At 42.5% G+C, this 26815-nt stretch overlaps 1 long non-coding RNA gene across 1 annotated transcript in view; it reads left to right on the top strand.

Annotated features, from left to right (window-relative positions):
• Window positions 1–21667, top strand: part of LOC117515060 — a 31639-nt gene extending 9972 nt beyond the window's left edge. The window contains exons 2-3 of the long non-coding RNA XR_004562021.1: window positions 6335–6408; window positions 21655–21667. This is a non-coding gene — a long non-coding RNA (uncharacterized LOC117515060). The remainder of the gene's footprint in view (window positions 1–6334; window positions 6409–21654) is intronic.
• The last annotated feature ends 5148 nt before the right edge of the window (window positions 21668–26815 follow it).

The following is a 26815-nucleotide window of genomic DNA, read 5'->3' on the forward strand; positions in this document are numbered from 1 at the left end:
CAGACGTCTTCTATCCTCGAGCCTGCCCACACGTCACCTTTGTGGATTGACTGTAATCATATTCTGAGATTGTCTGTGTATTCGTTGTGCACCTTCACAACATTAAATTGTTACTTTTTGGCTCATCTATTGACCGTTCATTTGCGCCCCCTGTTGTGGGTCCGTGTCACTACACTTTCACAACAAATTTTGTTGGTTTGGAACCAAGATTTTGCTTGTTTACTAGTGTGCTTGGGGTCATTGTCTTGTTCAAACACTCATTTCAAGGGCATGTCTTCTTCAGCATAAGGCAACAGGACCTCTTCAAGTATTTTGACATATCCAAACTGATCCATGATACCTGGTATGCGATATATAGGCCCAACACCATAGTAGGAGAAACATGCCCATATCATGATGCTTGCACCACCATGCTTCACTGTCTTCACTGTGAACTGTGGCATGAATTCAGAGTTTGGGGGTCATCTCACAAACTGTCTGCGGCCCTTGGACCCAAAAAGAACAGTTTTACTCTCATCAGTCCACAAAATATTCCTCCATTTCTCTTTAGGCCAGTTGATGTGTTCTTTGGCAAATTGTAACTTCTTCTGCATATGTCTTTTATTTAACAGAGGGACTTTGCGGGGGACACAGAGGCATCTTCTAACTGTCACAGCACTTACAGGTAACTCCAGACTGTCTTTGATCATCCTGGAGCTTATCAATGGGTGAACCATTGCCATTCTGGTTATTCTTCTATCCATTTTGACGGTTGTTTTCCATTTTCTTCCACGCGTCTCTGATTAAAAAGTTGATTGGAGAGGGGAAAACTTATACGCAGGTGCAAAATATTATAGGCTGTTCATCTACAATGATCTCCAATGCTTTAACATGGACAAAAAAACCAAACTACGCTGTTCTTCTGAACAATGTTTTGAACGTCCCATTTTCCTCAAACTTTCAAAGAGAAAAGCATGTTCAACAGGTGCTGGCTTCATCCTTACATAGGGGACACCTGATTCACACCTGTTTGTTCCACAAAATTGACGAAATCACTGACTGAATGCCACACTACTATTATTGTGAACACCCCCTTTTCTACTTTTTTTTTACTAATAGCCCAGTTTCATAGCCTTAAGAGTGTGCATATCATGAATGCTTGGTCTTGTTGGATTTGTGAGAATCTACTGAATCTACTGGTACCTTGTTTCCCATTGTAACAATAAGAAAAATACTCAAAACCTGGATTAATCCTTTTAGTCACATAGCACTACTATTATTCTGAACAGTACTGTACAAGAAATGCTGTTGTGCACAGGACAGGAGGGTCACCAACACAAATACAATTCCCATCTCTGGATGGAGCTGCACCTTACACAGAGAGAAAAAACAGAATCAGGCATCAGAAAGACAAGAAATACTGTATAATTTGTCAGCATTAATCAACAAGAAAAACAGAAGAAATACTAAGGTGATCACCGGCCACTAGCCCTAAGCTTCACTGAAAGACCCAAAATTTAGGTAAAGTTGAGGCCACGGCACGCTCCGTAAAAAAGCGTAAAATAAAACTGTACCAGTATGTTAGCCATACGAAAGGAAAAAGAAGTGCGTCTTACGTCTGGACTTGAAAGTCTCCACAGAATCTGACTGTTTTATTGACGCAGGGAGATCATTCCACAGAACAAGGGCACGATAAGAGAAAGCTCTGTGACCCGCAGACTTCTTATTCACCCTAGGGACACAAAGTAGTCCTGCACCCTGAGAACACAAAGCCCAGGTCGGTACGTAAGGTTTAATTAGGTCAGCTAGGTACGGAGGTGCCAGTCCATGAACAATTTTATAGACTAGTAGCACAACCTTAAAATCTGTACTCACTGGGACAGGAAGCCAGTGAAGGGATGCCAAAATAGGTATAATGTGTTTGAATTTTCTGCTTTGTGACAAAGAATAGAGGTGGTTATGGTAGAGGTCAAATATGGGGTCAACTATCCAAAGTAATGGAGAGTTTGGTAGAGAGATGAAGAAAAGAGTGCAGGCAGGGTGGAGTGGGTGAAGAAAGGTGGCAAGGGTGATTTGTGACAGAAGGATATCTGCAAGAGTGAAGGGGAAAATCTACAAGACAGTTGTGAGACCAGCTATATTGTACGACTGGCAGAGCTGGAGGTGGCAGAGCTGAAGATGTTACTATTGTATTTGGGAGTGGTGGGCAGGATTAGGAATGAACATATTCGAGGAACAGTACAATTATGACGGTTTGGAGACAAAGTCAGAGAGGCAAGATTGAAATGGTTTGGTCATGTGCAGAGGAGGGTCCCAGGGTATATAGGGAGACTGGTGCTGATGATGGAGATACGGAGAAGAGGGAGGCCAAAGAGCAGGCTTATGGATGTTCTGAGGGAGGACATGCAGGTGGTTGGCGTGACAGAGGAAGATGCAGAGGACAGGGTGAGATGGAAATGATTGATCTGCTGTTGCGACCCCTAATGGGAGCAGCCGAAAGAAGAAGAAGAAAAAGAAGACGACGACTTTCAGGTATGGGCACAATAATACAAGCACAGCTGTTTTAATTGAAAATTATATTTACTGAACATTTACTAAATCAAAAATTAATGTGCCTTGAAAATGAGTTATCTGCATTTTCACAGGAGGTGCAAGGTGTGTGGCACAAGCCTGGAATCAGCACTGTTGCTGTGAAAAGCACCCTCTACCAATAAAAATGATTTTGATTTCATTCATCATTATTGTTGTTGTTAAACTGTTGCTTTAAAGGCCACAGTCTTCAAATGTTTTTTTTCACAGCATGTCAACCTAAGTTTTTTCACAGGTTATTCAGCGCTGTGCAGTTTCTCCAACCACAACCACAGATTTACCGTACAGTACCATGCTGTTTGTATTGGCAACCGGTCTGCTCTGTGTAAGCCTGATCCCGTCAGATCTCAGAAGCTAAGCAGAGCAGGATCTAGTTAGTACTTGGATGGGAGACCTCTTTGGAACACCAGCAGCTGTGTGTGTTTCTCCAGGTGAAACTGGAGTTGCATCAGGAAGGGCATCTGGCGTAAAACTTGTGCCAATTACCAATGCGGATCTGGCTGTAGCTGCTGTGGTGATCCTGAACATAAAAACTGTGAGCAGCCAAATGAACAACAACCAAAAATATGGAATCACTCAATTCTGAGGAAAAAATTATGGACTCATGAAAAACAAAAGAATGTTCCAACACATCACTAGTATTTTGTTGCACCACCTCTGGCTTTTATAACAGCTTACTGTTGTGTGTTGGGGGGTGTGGCTGGATGTTTTGGTGTTCTTTTCTTTTCTTTGCTCTTCAGGTGGCATGGAAACTGATTTGTCTGTGGAGAAGGTGCTGGCTGAAGAGTCCTCACCCTCATCAACATCATGTGTAGCACCTGTGACTGGTGCTCACATGCAACCTTAAAGACTTTCAGCTGAAGCAGATAATTGGATGGCGTTCTGCATTTAAGGCATGTGTGATTCAAGCAGAACTGCCGGGAACTCGACCCTGTGATGTTCGTTTGTGAGACGCTGAGGACCGCGCCTGGGTTTGACACATCGAGCCCGTGAAGCAAGGAAGGGTGAGGACACATGCTGTCAGCACACATCAAAGGTGATTAAGTGTTTGACTAATTGTTGATAGTAACTTGGTGTTTTGTTACACAGTATACTTGAATTGTGATGAGAATTGTGCAGCTTGCTTCTCACTGCTGTGGCATGCGGATAAGTGATCCTCCACCTGTTGTGAGAAGCTGCTCATTTGCATAAAGTTAAAAAGATACAGACCTGAATGTGTTGCTGATAGTGTGTGTCTTTTGAAAGATATTGTTGTAACTGCTGACTTACCTCACCTCTTCTTTGCTTCACAGAGAGTCAGTTTGTCGTGTCCACCTGGGAGGTGTTTGTCTGGTGGTAGTGGGTCCAGGAACGCCGGGCTTCTATCCTTTTGGGCGCTTAAGAGCGTGCCAACAGTCACTCCACCAGAAGGACGTTGTTTCAGTTTGGTACACATTATTATGCACAGGTGAAAAATAAATTGTTTCTGTTGTTGGAACCGCTTTCTGGTTATTTTTAGCGCTGGGTTCTGTCTGACGCAGGTCCGCTCCTCAACTCGCGTCGACACATAACACTTGCAGTCTCTGAGGCATGGACTTAATGAGTGACAAACAGTACTCTTCATCAATCTGGCTCCAACTTTCTCTGATTGCTGTTGCCAGATCAGCTTTGCAGGTTGGAGCCTTGTCATGGACCATTTTCTTCAACTTCCACCAAAGATTTTCAATTGGATTAAGATCCAATTGAAGAGGTGTGTGTCTTTTTGCAAGGAATGTTTTCACAGTTTTTGCTCTATGGCAAGATGCATTATCATCTTGAAAAATGATTTCATCATCCCCAAACATCCTTTCAATTGATGGGATAAGAAAAGTGTCCAAAATATCAATGTAAACTTGTGCATTTATTGATGATGTAATGACAGCCATCTCCCCAGTGCCTTTACCTGACATGCAGCCCCATATCATCAATGACTGTGGAAATTTACATGTTCTCTTCAGGCAGTCATCTTTATAAATCTCATTGGAATGGCACCAAACAAAAGTTCCAGCATCATCACCTTGCCCAATGCAGATTCGAAATTCATCACTGAATATGACTTTCATCCAGTCGTCCACAGTCCACGATTGCTTTTCCTTAGCCCATTGTAACCTTGTTTTTTTCTGTTTAGGTGTTAATGATGGCTTTCCTTTAGCTTTTCTGTATGTAAATCCCATTTCCTTTAGGCGGTTTCTTACAGTTCGGTCACAGACGTTGACTCCAGTTTCCTCCCATTTGTTCCTCATTTGTTTTGTTGTGCATTTTCGATTTTTGAGACATATTGCTTTAAGTTTTCTGTCTTGACGCTTTGATGTCTTCCTTGGTCTACCAGTATGTTTGCCTTTAACAACCTTCCCATGTTGTTTGTATTTGGTCCAGAGTTTAGACACAGCTGACTGTGAACTACCAACATCTTTTGCAACATTGCGTGATGATTTACCCTCTTTTAAGAGTTTGATAATCCTCTCCTTTATTTCAATTGACATCTCTCGTGTTGGAGCCATGATTCATGTCAGTCCACTTGGTGCAACAGCTCTCCAAGGTGTGATCACTCCTTTTTAGATGCAGACTAATGAGCAGATCTGATTTGATGCAGGTGTTAGTTTGGGGGATGAAAATTTACAGGGTGATTCCATAATTTATTCCTCAGAATTGAGTGATTCCATATTTTTTTCCCTTTGCTTGGTCTAAAAAGTAACCGTTACTGACTGCCACAATTATTTTTCCTGATTCCTTATAGTGTTTCTTAAAGCCAGAAAGTTGCCATTTGAAATGACTTTATTTTTGTGTCATGTCTGTGATCTGCTTTTTTTCTACAAAATTAAACAACTGAATGAACATCCTCCGAGGCCGGTGATATCATAATTATTGCCAGGGGTTGTATTCAAATTGCCAAAGTCCCAGCTTCTTGTTTTTGTTCTATTTTGTTTTGTTTGACCCCCATCTGCCCTTCCCGATCAGCCTACAACATCCTACTCAAAGCCAACCGACAACTTCTATCAGGAAGGGTCGACCACCAAAACAACACAAAGACAGACAAGAACGAAACACGAGTGGTGAAGATAATAACTGTGACGTGAGACACCAAGGAGACGGGGACCCAACCATACAACATTCCATGACAAACAACCACACATGAACAAACAGTGACAGCAACAGTCTGTTGTCTAATTAGTGAGCATCCATACCCTAATCTAGAACACCGTAGTGTTAATCCTCTTAAGAGCACCCAAAAACCGAATTGTGGTGAAGACCACAAACACTGAACCATCCACACACAGAGACCCAGATCACAGCTAAATATCTGATCACTACTGTGGCTGGTGTGTTGGGCCAAGACAAGAGTACAGAAACTTACCATATGACATGGACCACTCCGGCACGTCAGAAGCCACGCGGCCGGCCGCGAATACCGACGGAAGTGGGTACAGGATGCAGGGCCCCGGGGGAACCAGGAGAAAAGGGGCAGCGGAAGGGCACAGGGTCCAGGAAAGGCAGCCCCCAGAGCCACCGGGCAGCACAGCAAACCAACAGGGGAGCGGCCCGACGGCGCCAGAACGCACACCCCGACACCACACCTCCCCACAGAGGCACAGGGAACAGCCCCATACCCAAGGGAAGCACACAGGGCGCCGGCATAGGCCCACCAATAGGGCCCACCACAGTTTGTTAAAATGACAAAATTTTGTTTTTCCTGAAATCCCAGCATGATCATTTCGGTTTATTTTTGAAACATCTTGTAAAATTACAGCTCATTTTAATCAAGAGAACATATTTATCTGGTGGGATACCATAACAAATATTTTCTTTACTTTTTAACACTGTGTATAAGAGGAAACGTGTGTGTGTGTGTGTGTGTGTGTGTCTGTGTGTGTGTGTGTGCATGGGGTTTTGAAAAGACCGGAAGTTACCTCGATGCGATGCGTAACATTGACATCCATAAAATGTCACGTAAATCACTCCAGAGGTGTTATCAGGTTACAAAAACAACGTTTTTCATTTTAGAAGTGTTTATTTCTCGCTAGCTTTTACATAATATATGAGAAACAGATTTAGGGCAGCACAGTGATTAGTGGTTAGCACTGTTGCCTCACAGCAAGAAGATCATGGGATCGATTCCCACCTGCAGCCTTTCTGTGTTGAGTTTGCATGTTCTCCCCATGTTTGCGTGTGTTCTGTCCAGGTGTTCCAACATCCTCCCACATCCAAAGACATGCAGGTTAGGCTGACTGGAAATTTTAAATTGTCTGTAGGTGTGCGTGCGGGGGTGAATATGTTTGTTTGTCTATATGTGGCCCTGCAACAGACTGGCGTCCTGTTTAGCGTGTGCCCCGCCTCGCCCTATGACTGCTGGGATAGGCTCCAGCACCCCCATCACCCTTAATTGATGTAACCAGGCAGAGAAAACAGATGGATGGATTTTAGATTTACACATATACACTGCAGTTTTGGAGCATTTTCCGCAATGTTGGAGGAGGAACCAGAGAGAGATGAGTCAGCATATATCACTGTACCTCTCTACTCTGATTGGCTGCCTTCATGTGCTTCCCATGATGCAACACAAGTCTGGGGAAGCCCCCGCTTGATCTGACATCACTGTCAGACTGTGTTGGTCTGCTGCTGCCAAAAGTAGTTCAAGGTCATCTGTTCTTTTGAAAATTGACCCTTCAGGGAAACATTTATTTTTTTCTCAACAACACAAATGTTGATTTTATTTTACATTCAAATTATGAATACCCTACTTAAAGGCTAATAAATAAAATTATAGTGGTGCCAGTGAAATTTGTTTTTATGACTTATCTTAAAAAAGTTCAGTGGCCCCATACTTTTAAATGCAGGAATGGATGTATACTAACAAATGAAATGAAGTTGACTACACAAAACATGAAACACATTGGGCTCATTTTCAATTCAATTTCAATTTCACTTCAATTTATTTTCATTTATATAGCGCCAAATAACAACAGAGTTGCATCAGGGTGCTTCACACAGGTAAGGTCTAAACTTACTAACCCCCAGAGCAACAGTGGTAAGGAAAAACTCCCTCTGAGGAAGAAACCTCAAGCAGACCAGACTCAAAGGGGTGACCCTCTGCTTGGGCCATGCTACAAACATAAATTACAGAACAATTCACAGAACAATTCACGGACAAATATACAAGAAATGCTGTTGGTGCACAGGACAGGAGGGTTGCCAACACAAATACAACTCCCATCTTTGGATGGAGCTGCACCTTAAACAGAGAGAAAAAACAGAATCAGGCATCAGAAAGACAAAAAGTACTGTATAATTTGCCAGCATTAATCAACAAGAAAAACGGAAGAAATACTAAGGTGATCGCCGGCCACTAGCCCTAAGCTTCACTGAAAGACCCAGAATTTAGGTAAAGTTTCCTAATAAAATGACTTAAAAGAGTAAAATAAAACTGTACCAGTATGCTAGCCATACGAAAGGAAAAAGAAGTGCGTCTTAAGTCTGGACTTGAAAGTCTCCACAGAATCTGACTGTTTTATTGATGCAGGGAGATCATTCCACAGTACAGGGGCACGATAAGAGAAAGCTCTATGACCCACAGACTTCTTATTCACCCTAGGGACACAAAGTAGTCCTGCACCCTGAGAACGCAAAGCTCGGGCCGTTACGTAAGGTTTAATTCGGTCAGCTAGGTAGGAGGGTGCCAGTCCATGAACAATTGTATAGACTAGTAGCACAATCTTAAAATCTGATCTCACTGGGACAGGAAGGCAGTGAAGGGATGCCAAAATGGGTGTAATGTGGTCAAACTTTGTGCTTTGTGTCAAAAGTCTGGCTGCAGCATTTTGAACCAATTGGAGAATGCTAGACTGTGGTAAAAAATGGAACACTGCAGTAGTCCAATCGAGAAGAGATAAATGCATGGATCAGGGTCTCAGCATCAGCCATAGACAGGATGGGACGAATCTTCGCTATATTTCGCAAGTGGAAGAAAGCAGCCCTCGTAATATTTCTAATGTGGAGGCTAAAGGACAACGTAGGATCAAAAATTATTTTAATAAAATACTAAAATTATTTTATTATAGTTAACTGGTCAAATTGATGCCGATGTCTCACTGGACCAAGAACCATCATTTCAGTCTTATCAAAGTTTAAAAGTAGGAAGTTTCTAGACATCCAACTTCTCACTGCTGCAAGGCAATCTTCTAAGGATTTTATGTGAATGAGATTACCAGCAGTTATCGGCATGTATAACTATCATCAGCATAGCAGTGAAAGGTAATCACAAAATGCTATATAAAAGGGAGAAAAGCAGGGGGCCTAAGACAGACCCCTGTGGAACCCCAAATTTCATGTCACTAAGGTTAGAAGTAGTGTTACTGTACAAAACACAGTGAGTACGACTGGTCAAGTATGACGTCAGCCATGCAAGGGCACTCCCAGTAATCCCAAAATGATTTTCCAGCCTATCAAGTAGAATATGATCATCCACTGTATCCAATGCAGCACTGAAATCTAACAGCAACAGAACCGTAGTGGTGTCCGAATCTACTGTAAGCAGAAGATCATTCACCGCTTTAGTGAGAGCCGTCTCTGTGGAATGATATTTTCTAAAAGCAGACTGCAGTGGCTCAAAGAGATTATTCTCAGTAAGATAGTCTACGAGCTGCCGTGACACCACTTTTTCCAGAATTTTAGAGCAAAATGATAGATTTGATATTGGCCCATAGTTTTTCAATACACTAGGGTCAAGATTATGTTTCTTAAGTAATGGTTTAATCACTGCAGATTTGAAACATTTAGGAACAGATCCAGAAGTTAAAGAAAGATTAATAATTTCCAGCACAGTCGGCCCAAGAGTGGGCCATAGGTCCTTAAACAGTTTTGTTGGTATAGGTTCAAAGAAACAGGATGTCCTTTTTGTTGACGTTATGAGTTTCGTCAGCATGCCTTGTGAGATACTATCAAATTCTGTAAATTGAGGTAATACCTCAGTAGTGGCGCCCACCTCAATAGCATGGTGTAGTGGCTGGGTTAAGGCATGCTGGGATATGTTTAACCTAATGTCTTCTATTTTCTTCTTAAAGTAATCCAGGAAAACTTGTGCTGTAAAAGGAGAGCAAACTACAGGTGGTTGTCCATGAATAAGTGTTGCCACTGTGTCCAACAAGAACTTTGAGTTATGCTTGTTTTTGTTGATCAAATGAGAGTAATAGGTCTGCTTTGTAGCCAATAATGCATGCTTATAGTTTAAGATAGCATCATGTCATGCAAGGTGGAATACTTCTCATTTTGAATGATGCCATTTTCATTCTAGACCTATTGCCTTATGCTTGAGGTCATGCAGGTAATCATTGAACCAAGGTGACTATGATTTGGGGGAGCGCGGTTTTAACATAGGTGGCGCAATCATCCACAAGTCTGTCAACTGACTGGGTATTTGTCAAATGTGAAGCTAAGACATCAGGCAGTCTAGCTTCGAGTTCAGTCTCAGTTGATTAGTTGATGCATCGCCGTAGTGATATATAAGGTTGTTGTTCCACTAAACACGGCAGCGAAACTGTAAACTTAATAAGTGAGTGATCAGAGACCACTGATGTAAGAAGCATGATGTCAATATTAATGACAGCAATACCACGTGCGAGAACCAGATCCAGGGTATTTCCACCATTGTGTGTTGAATCCCGAATGCATTGTCGAAATCCTAATGCATCCACAATTTCCATAAATGATTTGCAGAGGGGATCAGAAGGCTTATTTTGTTATGTGTCGGACGCGGGCGGAGAACCGACCAGCGTTTGAAGGACCCAGTATAAAATAAGCAGAGCACGGTACAAAGGATAACAGAATTTAATAACATAACAGTGAGTGCTGAATAATAACAAATGAGTGCGCGGTCTGGCGAGGTGGAATAACGGTGCGCTCCCAGCAGCACAAACGGTCCGGAGCCAGAACAGTTTGGACCCAAGGACCCCGCCGACACCCCCCAGGTGGCCGCGACCAACCGAGTCTGTGAAAGAAGAAACCATCATGTGAGTCCACCACTCCACACACAGAGAGACCACTCAAAGGTGTACATAAACAGCAAACACTTCCTGGCTTAATTACCAATCAGCTTCCCACCCTGCAGGCATGGAACACCCAGTTCAATTCTCCACTGCAGTGGAAGCTGATTAAACGACTAACATAACAGCTCAATATAATAAGGTGTGAGGGACACCACATTTACTGACTGTACTCATGTTAGTCACAAAACCTAAAGTACCTCAGGAAGTGTGCTGACGAGCGTGAGACCTCACCCCCTCCTCTTTCACAGACCATGGCATCAAACCTGGTACGGTCTCTGCATCCATGATGATGAGATGGCTCTCTAGACGACGATCTCACCCGTCTGGTCACAAGGTCGAGTCTCTGGCAAATACACACTGTGTACTCCAGACTTAAATGCAACCATGCCCCAATCCATAAAGATGCACCACAGCTGTGAGTCCTGACGAGCTGCACATGACAAGCTTCAGGTGATCAGGGTGAGGTCCTGATAACTCAGCCACACAGCCACTCAGTCCTGAACGCATGCCACCTGGAAGGAAAAACAAAAGACAGAAAACAGAAGACAAACAAAAGCCAGCCAGGCACGCCAGGCACCCCAGCCACAACATATTTATATGAATGTTAAAGTCACCAGTGATCAGAATGTTATCTGCACTAGTTGACAAGTTAGAGATGAACGCACCAAATTCATCGAAGAATTCAGAATATGGGCCAGCAGGCCTATATACAATATATATAATATAATAATATAATAAGCTAAACCTAGATTTATAAATAAGAGCAACACCCCCGCTTTGCTTCGCATCATGAGGGACGTGACTAAATGTATATGCTGGTGGGCAGGCCTCATTTAAGGGGAGGACAGCTGTAGGTTTAAGCCAGGTTTCACATAGCCCAATCATATCTAAGTGATGATCAATAATTAGATCATTGATCAACAATGATTTTGAGGACAGTGATCTTATGTTAATGAGACCCAGACTAAGGACCTCAGTGGGGTTGACAGTTGAACTGTTTGGGTTTAGGGGTGGTTCCAGAGTCGCATATATAAGATGCCTAGAAGTAGGTTTAGGTTTGAGACATTCCAAGCGCGTTGTAGGTAGCAGACACGAAATCTTTGCTTTTCCTGGAACAACCACTGGGCCATCCTCAATTTCAACATCATCCAATATAGGAATGGGTATTAAGTTTAGAAAGCATATCCCTCTATGATTTTTATGGACATGACTACGGAGGCAGGCCATAGTCTCAACTTGTTGAATTTCCCTTCCTGGCAGATAAACTGCACTATCACCATGGTGGATTTTCTGCACTAATTTGCCCGCTAAGCTAATGGATTCCACACCCACATTTGGAATAAGCCTTGCAGGGTCTCTAATCACCTGCTCCGTGGCCTGCTGTAAAATCCTAATGTTATTGTCTGCAATGAAACAGAAGTCACAATAAATGTAATTTTTACAATTTTATTTATTTATTGCATTTTCCAGATCATCTCAACTTTTTTTCTGATTTGGGGTTGACCTGCATGCTGCTCGTGGGTTTGAGTCACATTTGACTGCAACCTTTCCCGTGAAAATGCCTGTCAGTGTTTGGTTTGGAACCCAAAAGCTGAACACCTTCTTGCCTTCTTTGTTTTCTGGGTTACTCAACAAAATATAGTTCTTATAAGTTGGGTGGTCGGCTCCACTGGTTGTCGTCTATGTGACTAAAAGCAATAAAAACCAATAGCTACATACAACCCCAATTCCAATGAAGTTGGGACGTTGTATAAAATGTACATAAAAACAGAATACAATGATTTGCAAATCCTCTTCAACCTATGTTCAATTGAATACACCACAAAGACAAGATATTTAATGTTCAAACTGATAAACTTTGTTGTTTTTGTGCAAATATTTGCTCATTTTGAAATGGATGCCTGCAACACTTTTCAAAAAAGTTGGGACAGGCAACAAAAGTGGGAAAGTTGATGAATGCTCAAAGAACACCTAATTGGAAACAGTTGAGTGTCATGATTGGGTATAAAAGGAGCATCCCCAAAAGGCTCAGCCATTCACAAGCAAAGATGGGGTGAGGATCACCACTTTGTGAAGAACTGCATGAAAAAATAGTCCAACAGTTTCAGAACAATGTTTGTCAATGTTCAATTGCAAGGAATTTAGGGATTCCATCATCTACAGTCCATAATATAATCAGAAGATTCAGAGAATCTGAATGCCCGTGATCCCTCAGGTGGCAGTGCATTAAAAACCAACATCATTGTGTAAAGGATCTTACCGCGTGGGCTCAGGAACACTTCAGAAAACCATTGTCACTTAACACAGTTCGTCCCTACATCTACAAGTGCAAGTTAAAACTCTACCATGCAAAGCAAAGCCATACATCAAGAAATCATGGATGTTGTGTCCTCCGGACAAAAGAGGAAAAAGACCATCCAGATTGTTACGAGCACAAAGTTCAAAAGCCAGCATCTGTGATGGTATGGGGGTGTGTCAGTGTCCATGGCATGGGCAACTTGCACATCTGTGATGGCACCAACAATGCTGAAAGGTACATCCAGGTTTTGGAGCAACACATGCTGCCATCCAAGCAATGTCTTTTTCAGGGACGTCCCTGCTTATTTCAGTAGGCATTTCAAAATGAGCAAATATTTGCACAAAAAACAATAAAGTTTATCAGTTTGAACATGAAATATCTTGTCTTTGTGGTGTATTCAATTGAATATAGGTTGAAGAGGATGTGCAAATCATTGTATTCTGTTTTTATTTACATTTTTCACAATGTCCCAACTTCATTGGAATTGGGGTTGTATCATAAATTAAAAACAAAAATACTCCCACTATGCTTGCTGTGGCAAAAGTTTTTTTTATTATTGAAATGATAAAAACAAATGGCGCAAGACCGCTTTAAAACAAAGCACTAACACCCCCCAGCGTTTGATGAATCTGATCTGCTGTACTGCTTAACAACCATCTCCACGGGCTGAAAGCCCAGCGTCTCATTGTGCTCCCGCCTCCCGCTCCCTACTGCTGTTAGTCACTTGCTCTGTTTCTTCCCAGACATTCCCAAGAGACACGTCTTTGTGTCTGATACAGTTCTGAGGCAAAACGATTACAGACAGAATAGACCAGAAGAGATAACGCAAGACAGACCGGAACAAATCTAGTCAGAGCTGCCAAGTACGGCCGTGTTGCCGCAGCATGACCGACGCTGCACATTTACATCAGTTGTCTATTCAAAGGGGCATACTGAGAGTTTTTTTTTTTTTTGCATAATGTATTTTAGACATCAAAGAGCAAAGTAAAAATGAGGACATTTGTCCTTATGTGACTTGTCCTGAAGGCCTGTCGTATTGAGGCAACACTGCCGAGACGATGAGACACAGAACCGTCACTCTTGGTCTGTCTATCTAACCTAATTTTCTTCACCAGGGTTTCAAATGTGATTGTCTGCTGGTATATGATATCCATTTTTTTTTTTTTTTTTTTTTTTTTTTTTTTACCAAAAAGGTGGTCAAAGACCACTGAAGCAGCTATTAAAAAGGGTTTAGAAATTCATCTCATCTTCAACTGCTTTTCCGGGTTCGGGTCACAGGGGCAACAGCTCCAGCAGGGGACCCCAGACTTCCCTTGCATGGGCCACATTGACCACCTCTGACTGGTGGATCCTGAGGTGTTCCCACAGCCAGTGTGGAGATATAATCTCTCCACCTAGTCCTGGGTCTTCCCCGGGGTCTCCTCCCAGATGGACGTGCCTGGAACACCTCCCTTGGGAGGTGCCCAGGGGACATCCTAACCAGAAGCCTGAAGCACCTCAGCTGGCTCCTTTCAACGTGAAGGAGCAGCAGCTCTACTCCGAGCTCCCCACAGATGACTGAGCTTCCCACCCTATCTCTGAGAGACACCAGCCACCCTCCTGAGGAAGCCTATTATGGCCACTTGTACCCGTGATCTAGTTCTTTTGGTCATGACCCAACCCTCATGACCATATGTGAGAGTAGGAACAAAGACCGACCAGTAGATCGAGAGCTTCGCCTTTTGGGTCAGCTCCCTTTTCGTCACAACAGTACAGTAGCAGGAATGCAACACCGCCCCTGCGCCCAATCTCACGCTCCATTGTCCTCTCACTCATGAACAAACCCCGAGGTACTTGAACTCCTTCACTTGGGGCAAGACTGAATTCCCTATCTGGAGTAGGCAATCCATCGGTTTCCTGCTGAGAACCATAGCCTCAGATTTAGCAGCCCAGTCTCACCTTATTTTTTCATGCTCCCATGACGAAATGACTCAAATTTTCGTGACAGGGCTTTTTTTTAACTCACTATTACTAACCCTACTCCCACTCCCCAACCCTAACATTAACCATAACCTAATCTTACTCCTTCCCCCCCACCCTAACCATAACGCCGACCCCCCCCCCCCCCCCCGCTTCACTTTTAATTTCGTGCAGCCATCACGGAATGAATGAGAATGAATTTGTGCTGCCGTGACGAAAATGAGGCACTTTTCGTCACAATATCACAAACCAGTAGATTAATGTATATTTCATGCTGCTGAATCATGACTTACAGTGAGACCAGGTTGGATTTAGAGGTGCTGATCCTCATCCCAGCCGCTTCACACTCGGCTGTGAACTGACCCAGTGAGTGCTGGAGGTCACAGACTGATAAAGCCAACAGGACCACATCATCTGCAAAAAGTACTGATGACACCCTGAGCCCACCAAAATGGTACAGGGAGTCCCAAACAGGATGTGCCCAGTTTTGAGTCCACAGCGAAACAGGAAATGTCAAATGTCAAACATTTCCTGGCATGGGCGGAGCTAGAGCAGAGGCCAAGGTTGCACTGGACTCCCCTGATTGTACACAGATGATTGACGTCACGGCACCGCACATCTGGTTGAAAAGAGCTGCATTTTGAAATCAGTGAGTCACATTGACTGCTAGGTCCCTCCTGTACAGTAGTTGGTGCTGTGTACCACAAAAAGGTCTAATCCACCTTAGTTGACGAAGAAGAATGCTTGACTCAGATTTGAACTGAACACGTCGTATGAACCATGGACTCCAAATGATACCAAAGTTATTGTGAGTAAACGACCATATTTTATGCCAGAAGTGAGGTCCAGGTTGTTATAAGCGGTATTTCTCCTTTAATTTGGGTTGCCTTATATATACATGATTTTTACAAGAGCTGGCAGCTGTTGATTCATGATATAATGTGAAGATGCTCAGGCTGGATGAAATACAGGTAATTTACTCCTCCTCTGTTCTGTATAAACCCTGTGTAACCTCTTAATTTTGCTCTCTGAAGGACTTATTTTTAAATATCCTCTTAATTTTGCTGTCTGAGTGACACACCAGTGACACAACTTTAGATAAATAAATCTAAATTTATCTTCCTTAAACTCAAACTGAAAGCAACTTTCTACAACTTGATATAAATTAATTAAAAGTATAAAATACAGCTTCCTGATGAAGTGTTGTAGAGGAGGATTTTTTTAAAAAGAAGACCCAATAGTTCAGCTACAATTTGCCAGTACATCTGAGATGCAAGCCTAGATTTGATGTTTTGGTGAAAGAAACTTTTGTATTTCTTCATAATTGATGTAAATAACGTCCAAGACATATTTAATGTTCATGTTTCCATCCCCTGACTTGTCTGAAGAAAACTGGCAATAAAACTGATTATTATTTACAGGTATTATCAAGTTTTAGAGATTTGCTTTCAGTTTGAGTTTGAGGAAGATTTAGAAATTTTTATTCTTTATATTTTTTGTATTTCTTGTATTTGAAATGGCATAAACAAATTAAAATGTGTGAAATACCAAGTGTTCCAATACTTTTGGAGGGCGCTGTATTCTAACCTTATGATTAGTGCAAAAAGAGTCTGGTATTATTACTGTTTTGTTTCAGAATGTTTAATTTTCACTGTTGTTGCACTTTGTGTCAAATCATAGTCATATTGTATATCATACTGATATGACAATATTGAGATATGATAATTTGGGCATATTGTATGGCCCAACTGTCAACTAGCTGAAAACTTAATTTACGTCTACATAAAAAAAAATGCTTTAACTGGCAGGGGTTTAAGAGGGCTGTAATTAGGGGAGTTTGGGGAGCGGAGCCCCCCCCAGAAGCTGAAATGTTTTGGCCATGCTAATGCTCCCCCAAACCATCTTACTGAAAAAAGTCTGAAGGACCTAAATGACATGGTGAGATGCTGAACAACTTCGCTCATTCATCTCTGCGACATATACATATTAATAATAATAATTATTGATATAGGCTTCCCAGGAATCAAAGCACAAAACAAGAAAAGGATAGGATAGGATAAGACTTTAATGATCTCACAGTGGAGAAATTCACTTTACATCAGCTCTTAAAGTAGACCTGCATTGAAATAAATGCAGTCAGATCTTTGGACCAAAAAATGACTTATATTTACACATAAGATCCTTCTGTAGTAAAGTAAATCTGCAAGCCCAGATCTGTCATTCAACGGAGAAATCTTCGTTTAAAAAAAATGACAAATTTACAGCCAAAATTTAGCCCTCTGCAAAACTGTCATCACATCCGGGACATTGCCGAGACGTCAGAGAGAAGACCCTATCCCAGCATGCATTGCACGCGCCAACTATAATTTTTGGATTTACGTCAGTTTGCATCTCTTACCAAAGCAACTTTTTATTGTCTTATATGAAAGGATTGACTTTTTTTAAAACTTCATATTGTCTTGTGGTACGTTTGGTGAGTACACATTTCTTTTATTTTTGCTTGAAAATTATTTTCGGGGACTTTTTCATACGCCCATTTGATTGAGTGGTGTCGCATTGAAAATCTACTGTCTTTAGCCTCCGGTGTTACCGTTGCAGGGTACGGATGCGGGACCCGCAAAGAATACGAGTCATTAAAAAGATACAAACCACGGAGGCCACAGAGCTCTGCGGCTGCGGTTACCGAGACCATGTGGCGCTGCATATTTTTCCGCAAGAAGTCTATCCTTGCGGGCTGCCGAAGCGCTCCACATCAAAACAGCGAGCGTAGTCTCTGGACTTGTTGCCAAGTTGGCCGCACCTCCATTCGTGGCCCACTTTCCATACCTGGGCAGTTGTGTCATCAAACGCCGACACCGATGACGAGATCCAACACTGACTCAAGTGTGCAGCAATTGCCTTCGGTTGGCTGCATACCCACATCTTCAACAACAGAGACAAAAATCTTTGTCTACAAAACTGTCATCATGCCATCTCTGCTGTACAGATCTGAGACCTGGACCACCTATCGCCGCCATCTGAAGACTCTTGAGCGATTCCACCAATGCTGCCTGAGGAGCATTCTCCGGATCAGGTGGGAAGACTACCATACCAACACCTGTGTCCTGGCTGAAGCATACCTCCAGATCATCGAGTGTGTCATCATTAATAACCAGGTGGGTGGGTGGGTCATGTAGTTAGGATGAATGACAGCCAACTTCCCAAGAATTTCTTCTACTCCCAGCTGAGCAATGGAAAACAGGAGGGCAGAAGAAACTCAACAAGGACCTCCTGAAACACAACCTTAAGAGCTGCTACATCGACTCAAAGACCTGGGAAGAACATGTGAGGGACCAATCCAGCTGGTGACCAATGATCCAAGCAGGAATGGAAGTCTTCAAAAAACTGTGGACAAACAACACAGATGAGAAGAGGAGAAAGAGGACAGAGAAAGAGCAAAAGTCTGACCAGCAGATGCTTCCCACAGCAACCATGTGCAGCTTCTGTCACATAATAATTGTCAAGATTGGGTCTATTCAGTCATCTCCGCATCCACCATCCCGTCCAGAAGTCGATCAAGAGACGATCTACCTCACCACTCAGGGATTGCCGTGACAATGAGTTTTAGCAACTCCATTTAAAACTGTGTCTGGATCCTCAGTCTTTGAGATCTAAAGACAGCTGAGAAGAACTTATGGAATAATGAAGTTGCTGGACAGAGGTGTCTGGTAATGCTAATATCTTTGCAGGAGACTGAGCGGGTGCTTAAGGAAACTAAGGAGTTTCACTTGCATTGTGAGGGAGCATCAAATTCAAGATTTTGGCCATGCAGCTCACTTCTCTATGTATCATTCATCACATAGGTGCCTGAGTGCTGAGAACCCCAGTGGTTGGAGAAGGCCAAATGGATGCCTACGGTTTATGTGGCTGCAGTAGATTAATGGTTGCTTTTGGGATGTGGGAACAGACAAGTTGTCTGGCTGGGTGGCTGCCATCCAGGACCCCAGGTGGTTTCCTGGCATCATGGACATGACAAAAGGTGGCACCACCGCATGTTTCCAGACTTGTCTTGCACAACTTTGACACTTACGCTGTATACAGATACGTCTGATGGCCAAGTCGAAGAAGTGCAAAGATCAGCTCTTTCAATGTCTGCAGAAATATGTTGCAGATGTCTTATCACTTGGTGGTCTCCAGCATCATCTTCTATGCTGTAGTGTGCTGAGGCAGCAGGCTGAAGGCAGCTGACATGAACAGACTCAACAAGCTCATCAGAAGAGCAGGCTGTGTCTTGGGGGTGGAGCTGGAGACTGTGATGGAGGTGTGGGAGAAGAGGATGTTGAGAAAACTGCTCACCATCCGTGACAACTCCTTCTACCCCCTGCATGCCACACTAACGTCCTGTCAGAGCACCTTCAGCCAAAGACTGAGGCCACAGAGGTGCACCACAGAACGCCACAGGAGGTCCTTCCTACCTGTGGCAATCAGACTGTATAACTCCTCCCCCTTCTGCAGGATAAATACATAATGATCAGAGTTCTTCAGTTACTCAGAGCTACTGTATGTGCAATACTGTCAAACATCTTGTGCAAGGGTCATTTTGCATAAACATGGTGTACGCATTGTTCTCAATGTAAAAAAAAAGGCAATGTTTACTATTTACTGTTTCGACACTCTGGCAAAACAATTTCCTTTGAGATTAATAAAGTTCTTTTTCTTAAAACATGTATCTTCGTCTTGATCTGAGACAGTCATGATAGATTCCACAAAGATCACAGCATCAAAGTCAAGGTTAGTAAACTTCTCACCAACAGAGACAACTAAGCTGCTGGTTAACCTACTTAACACCCAGTCCGTGCAAGCACTGAACAGTGTAGGAACCAGAACACACCCCTGATGAGCGCCGGAAAGCACTGGAAAAATGTTCGTGATTCACTTGCTTATATTTGTTAATCTTTTGAATTTTAAAGTGTTGCATTAATTTGTGCTTAACTGTGAAGCTCAGCTTTACTGTTACCTTCATGTCTGAATATGTGCCATATTACAACATGGATTTATGTAACTGTTTCTTGTATGAGGTATCTTGCATGAGTATTTTATGACATTTGGCAGCTCTAAACACAAATTCACACTGTTTAAGGCACTGAAACAAGATATATTACAGTTGTCCCTTGCTGTTCATATTGCCATATAAATAAACCAGTAAAAAAAAAAACCCTCAATAACACACTTTCGTGGAGCAGATGAGTGTATTATCTGTGCCCAGCCTGCCACTTATTGCACAGCAGCGAAGCACTGGCCACAGGGTTTGGCACTGAACTGCACGTCTGTTCTCAGGGTGAATATGGCGAGAAAGTGGCACAACATCAAAAACAAAAAGCCAATCTGTCTCTGTCCTTCACGGCTGTCGGGGATTAGAAGGTTGTCTTTTCACGGGAGCAGCACGGTGGCGTGCTGACTGTTCCCATTTCTCATTGCCTAAGCCGCAGCGACTATAAGAGCCTATAACATCCCAGCTTTTTGACCTGGTATGCAGTGAAGAATGCGTTTCCTCCTGAATGCATCACAATGCTCTGGGAAGCAGCAGCCAGGCCGTGCACCCGCTGTGATGTTAATTTAATGACGAGTTGCTGTTCAGACCCAAACATGTGAATGAAGGGACTGATGGGCATTTGTTCCATTTTGTGACGGAGGGGCAGAGCTGTGCCCATCGGGGCCCCTTCGCTCGTCTTATTGAGCTGGTCTGGGCACCAAACAGTGAGTCTCTGTGAGTGAAGCACAACGCCACTTCCTAAAGGAGCAAACAAGATTTCCCTCCTTTCTTAGCCTCAGTGTTTGGAACCCTGCGGGAAACGTTCCAGAGGGTCTCCTGAACACTGAGACCTTTGCCTTGTTAGTTTGTCACTGAAAATATGTGTCAGAGGACAAAGATTTGATGAAATAGAAGTGGCCTGATTTACTGGCATCCCATATAATGAGTATTAAATAGCACGTATAGACATTGTAAAATGTTGCACATTGGGCTCAAGGATGCTTAAGAAGTGTGCAAATGACAGTGGGTGGTCGCATAACATAGACAGCTGTATATAAATGAGGATTTTGTATGTTATGATGTAAGTGCAAAATTCCGTTCTACCAGCCACTTGCAGCTGTTTCGAAAATAAGACAAACACACATTTTAACCAAAAATGTTACTTACTGAGCATTTACCAAATGGAAAATGAATGTGCCTTGAAAATGGTTTGTCACAATCCCAAAGTCAGTAAATCTGCTGTGGAATTCCCTTCTCCCTCCGCACCCACCATGAATAAAGATTATTTTGATTTTATTCATTGAATTTATGTAGCGGTTGCACTCTGCGTTGTGTTGTTATGACTCCGCCCATTCGCTCCCTTCGGGATGCGAACTCACGATCTCCGGTATGGGAATCGGACTCTCTAACCAGAAGGCTAAAACCCAGGGTTCTGGCCTTGTGACCAGAGAATCCTTTTGAGCTGTTGGGAGTGAGATGTACTAACTACATCTGCACAGCGACACCTGCTGGCCTCTGTTACATTTACCCTGCTGGAAGCACACAGTGTCCACTCCTTTAGATATACATGGCCCAAGTAATTAAAAAATATAACGCAATGCTAAAATAACCATGACCGTATGAGCATTGTGTTCTTTATAATTCGCAGTTGTTTCATTAATTATTAAGATCCTATTGTCTTGAACATGTGCAGTTTGTACATGTTCAGTAAAGCCCCTCTATCAATCAATCAATCAAAAACAATATTTATGTTTTAACAGCGTCTGCAGGAGGCCTTGCGTGTGAGTAAACATGAGCTTTTGACAAGGGTGGAAGTTGTGCAAAATCAAGGCAAATTTGTAGATCACCCTCTGTGCATTTGCAGGTATTAATGAGACAAATTTAAATTGATCTTTGCATTAGCAGAAGTTAGCGTGCACACTAACGCCGCAAAATCTCTTGTAAATGACTCCAGAAGTGTTATTAAGTTAGAAAACCAATGTTTTCAGTTTTAGAAGTGTTTATTTCTCGCTAACTTTTACATAATATATGACAGGATATATTTACACACAAACGAAACAGAGTTTGGCAGCTAGCTACTAGCCTGTGATGTCACCACGCTAACATCCATGAAATGTCTTGTAAATAAGTTCAGAGGTGTTATTAGGTTCCAAAAACATCATTTTCAGTTTTACAAGTGTTTATTTCTTGCTATCTTTTAAATAATGTATAAGAAATATGTTATATAAACATACAAAACAAAGCGGTTTTGGAGAGACTAGCCACTGACGTCACGGTGCAGCTCTACTCTGATTGACTGTCACCCCTGCCACTCAAGAGCAGATTGAAACAGAATGTGACTTTTTATCCTCTTAAAATACCTCTTAAAGTATGTCAAGGTTAGCCATCTTTGAACTTGTCCAAGGTCTGTGAATTTGAAGACTGTAGCAGTAATAGGACTGGACTTATGCTGAGCACAGACAGACGGACAGACAAACAGACAGATGGACAGACGGACACAAAGCCTTTGTAATACCCGATGGCCAGATGGATGTAATACCCGATGTGTAATTTTTACACAAATTTAGCAAAATTTTCCCAAGCTTGATGACATCATAAGGGGCTTGGAGACCTTTCTCAACCACCCTACTGCACACAGAAAAAGGCTGTACTTACATGGTCCATGAGTATTAAGCATTAACATATAGGTCATTTTGCTATCATCCTCCCCTCTGTATATATCAATTTATACTCAACAAAAATATAAACGCAACACTTTTGGTTTTGCTACAATTTTGTATGAGATGAACTCAAAGATCTAAAACTTTTTTCACATACACAATATCACCATTTCCCTCAAATATTGTTCATAAACCAGTCTAAATCTGTGATAGTGAGCACTTCTCCTTTGCTGAGATAATCCATCCCACCTCACAGGTGTGCCATATCAAGATCAATCAATCAATCAATCAATTTTTTTTTATATAGCGCCAAATCACAACAAACAGTTGCCCCAAGGCGCTTTATATTGTAAGGCAAGGCCATACAATAATTATGTAAAACCCCAACGGTCAAAAACGACCCCCTGTGAGCAAGCACTTGGCTACAGTGGGAAGGAAAAACTCCCTTTTAACAGGAAGAAACCTCCAGCAGAACCAGGCTCAGGGAGGAGCAGTCTTCTGCTGGGACTGGTTGGGGCTGAGGGAGAGAACCAGGAAAAAGACATGCTGTGGAGGGGAGCAGAGATCGATCACTAATGATTAAATGCAGAGTGGTGCATACAGAGCAAAAAGAGAAAGAAACAGTGCATCATGGGAACCCCCCAGCAGTCTACGTCTATAGCAGCATAACTAAGGGATGGTTCAGGGTCACCTGATCCAGCCCTAACTATAAGCTTTAGCAAAAAGGAAAGTTTTAAGCCTAATCTTAAAAGTAGAGAGGGTGTCTGTCTCCCTGATCTGAATTGGGAGCTGGTTCCACAGGAGAGGAGCCTGAAAGCTGAAGGCTCTGCCTCCCATTCTACTCTTACAAACCCTAGGAACTACAAGTAAGCCTGCAGTCTGAGAGCGAAGCGCTCTATTGGGGTGATATGGTACTACGAGGTCCCTAAGATAAGATGGGACCTGATTATTCAAAACCTTATAAGTAAGAAGAAGAATTTTAAATTCTATTCTAGAATTAACAGGAAGCCAATGAAGAGAGGCCAATATGGGTGAGATATGCTCTCTCCTTCTAGTCCCCGTCAGTACTCTAGCTGCAGCATTTTGAATTAACTGAAGGCTTTTTAGGGAACTTTTAGGACAACCTGATAATAATGAATTACAATAGTCCAGCCTAGAGGAAATAAATGCATGAATTAGTTTTTCAGCATCACTCTGAGACAAGACCTTTCTGATTTTAGAGATATTGCGTAAATGCAAAAAAGCAGTCCTACATATTTGTTTAATATGCGCTTTGAACGACATATCCTGATCAAAAATGACTCCAAGATTTCTCACAGTATTACTAGAGGTCAGGGTAATGCCATCCACAGTAAGGATCTGGTTAGACACCATGTTTCTAAGATTTGTGGGGCCAAGTACAATAACTTCAGTTTTATCTGAGTTTAAAAGCAGGAAATTAGAGGTCATCCATGTCTTTATGTCTGTAAGACAATCCTGCAGTTTAGCTAATTGGTGTGTGTCCTCTGGCTTCATGGATACCGTCCAATACCGTCTAATAATACTGCCTAAGGGAAGCATGTATAAAGTGAATAAAATTGGTCCTAGCACAGAACCTTGTGGAACTCCATAATTAACTTTAGTCTGTGAAGAAGATTCCCCATTTACATGAACAAACTGTAATCTATTAGACAAATATGATTCAAACCACCGCAGCGCAGTGCCTTTAATACCTATGGCATGCTCTAATCTCTGTAATAAAATTTTATGGTCAACAGTATCAAAAGCAGCACTGAGGTCTAACAGAACAAGCACAGAGATGAGTCCACTGTCCGAGGCCATAAGAAGATCATTTGTAACCTTCACTAATGCTGTTTCTGTACTATGATGAATTCTAAAACCTGACTGAAACTCTTCAAATAGACCATTCCTCTGCAGATGATCAGTTAGCTGTTTTACAACTACCCTTTCAAGAATTTCTGAGAGAACATGCTGATTAGACACCATGATTAGTGCACAGGTGTGCCTTAGACTGCCCACAATAAAGACCACTCTGAAAGATACAGTTTTATCACACAGCACAATGCCACAGATGTTGCAAGATTTGAGGGAGCGTGCAATTGGCATGCTGACAGCAGGAATGTCAACCAGAGCTGTTGCTCGTGTATTGAATGTTCATTTCTATACCATAAGCCGTCTCCAAAGGTGTTTCAGAGAATTTGGCAGTACATCCAACCAGCCTCACAACCGCAGACCACGTGTAACCACACCAGCCCAGGACCTCCACATCCAGCATGTTCACCTCCAAGATCGTCTGAGACCAGCCACTCGGACAGCTGCTGAAACAATCGGTTTGCATAACCAAAGAATTTCTGCACAAACTGTCAGAAACCGTCTCAGGGAAGCTCATCTGCATGCTCGTCGTCCTCATCGGGGTCTCGACCTGACTCCAGTTCGTCGTCGTAACTGACTTGAGTGGGCAAATGCTCACATTCGCTGGCATTTGGCACGTTGGAGAGGTGTTCTCTTCACGGATGAATCCCGGTTCACACTGTTCAGGGCAGATGGCAGACAGCCTGTGTGGCGTCGTGTGGGTGAGCAGTTTTCTGATGTCAATGTTGTGGATCGAGTGGCCCATGGTGGCGGTGGGGTTATGGTATGGGCAGGCGTCTGTTATGGATGAAGAACACAGGTGCATTTTATTGATGGCATTTTGAATGCACAGAGATACCGTGACGAGATCCTGAGGCCCATTGTTGTGCCATACATCCAAGAACATCACTTCATGTTGCAGCAGGATAATGCACGGCCCCATGTTGCAAGGATCTGTACACAATTCTTGGAAGCTGAAAATGTCCCAGTTCTTACATGGCCGGCATACTCACCGGACATGTCACCCATTGAGCATGTTTGGGATGCTCTGGACCGGCGTATACGACAGCGTGTAACAGTTCCTGCCAATATCCAGCAACTTCGCACAATTGAAGAGGAGTGGACCAACATTCCACAGGCCACAATTGACAACCTGATCAACTCTATGCGAAGGAGATGTGTTGCACTGCATGAGGCAAATGGTGGTCACACCAGATACTGACTGGTATCCCCCCCAATAAAACAAAACTGCACCTTTCAGAGTGGCCTTTTATTGTGGGCAGTCTAAGGCACACCTGTGCACTAATCATGGTGTCTAATCAGCATCTTGATATGGCACACCTGTGAGGTGGGATGGATTATCTCAGCAAAGGAGAAGTGCTCACTATCACAGATTTAGACTGGTTTGTGAACAATATTTGAGGGAAATGGTGATATTGTGTATGTGGAAAAAGTTTTAGATCTTTGAGTTCATCTCATACAAAATGGGAGCAAAACCAAAAGTGTTGCGTTTATATTTTTGTTGAGTGTATGTACTTTGCATCTCTCTCTCTCTCTCTCTCTCTCTCTCTATATATATATATATGGGCCATTTTGCTATGCTCCCCTCTGTATGTATCACTGTATGTTTCTTGCAACTAACAGTGGCCACACTATATATATATGATCCATGATCCAGGGTACATTATTCGTACCCTGCTAGGGTACAGCTGGAGTGACTAAGCATTGCCCCCTTTTAGGTTCATTCCTGTATCTTATCGTCTTAGTGTATGTCATCATTTAACACTGGAAGCTGCATACTGTAAATGGTATGACTTCCTGAGTGGAAAATTTCTCTGTCAGCTGCTCAGGCATGTTCCTATTCAGTACTGATGACTCATGGAATCCACATTTGTGGCAAAATGCATCTTTCTGCAGTTAAAGTTTACATTTTTAGCATAATGGTAAATAGACCGCATCTATGTAATGCTTTTCCATCTGAATCAGCAGCTCAAAGTGCTTTACAACGATGCCTCACATTCACACACACAATGATGTCAGGGTGCTGCCATGCACAGCGCTCACCACACACCCAGAGCAACTCATGGATTAAAGCCATTTGTCTGAGAGCCCTTAGTGATCATCTGGTCTGGCTGGGGTTTGAACCCCAAAAAAGAAAAAAAAAAAAGAATCCATCCCAATCCCCAAAAAAGAATCATCAAAAAAGTTAATCCAAGGAGCTGGCTTTTTGTGTTTCTGAAATGAAATGACCACTTTTAATAAATGTATAATGTTAACTACAGTGCTGTTTGCGTTAACATTTTAATTTTTTTTTATCATTATTGTTGAACACATGAAGGTCTAAACCTACAGGTAATTTTAAAGGGTTTTCTGACAGCTGATCAAAATAAATAATCATATTTTCAAGATT

The sequence above is a fragment of the Thalassophryne amazonica genome, chromosome 8 (genome assembly GCF_902500255.1).
Source record: "Thalassophryne amazonica chromosome 8, fThaAma1.1, whole genome shotgun sequence".
NCBI classification, from domain to species: Eukaryota; Metazoa; Chordata; class Actinopteri; order Batrachoidiformes; family Batrachoididae; genus Thalassophryne; species Thalassophryne amazonica.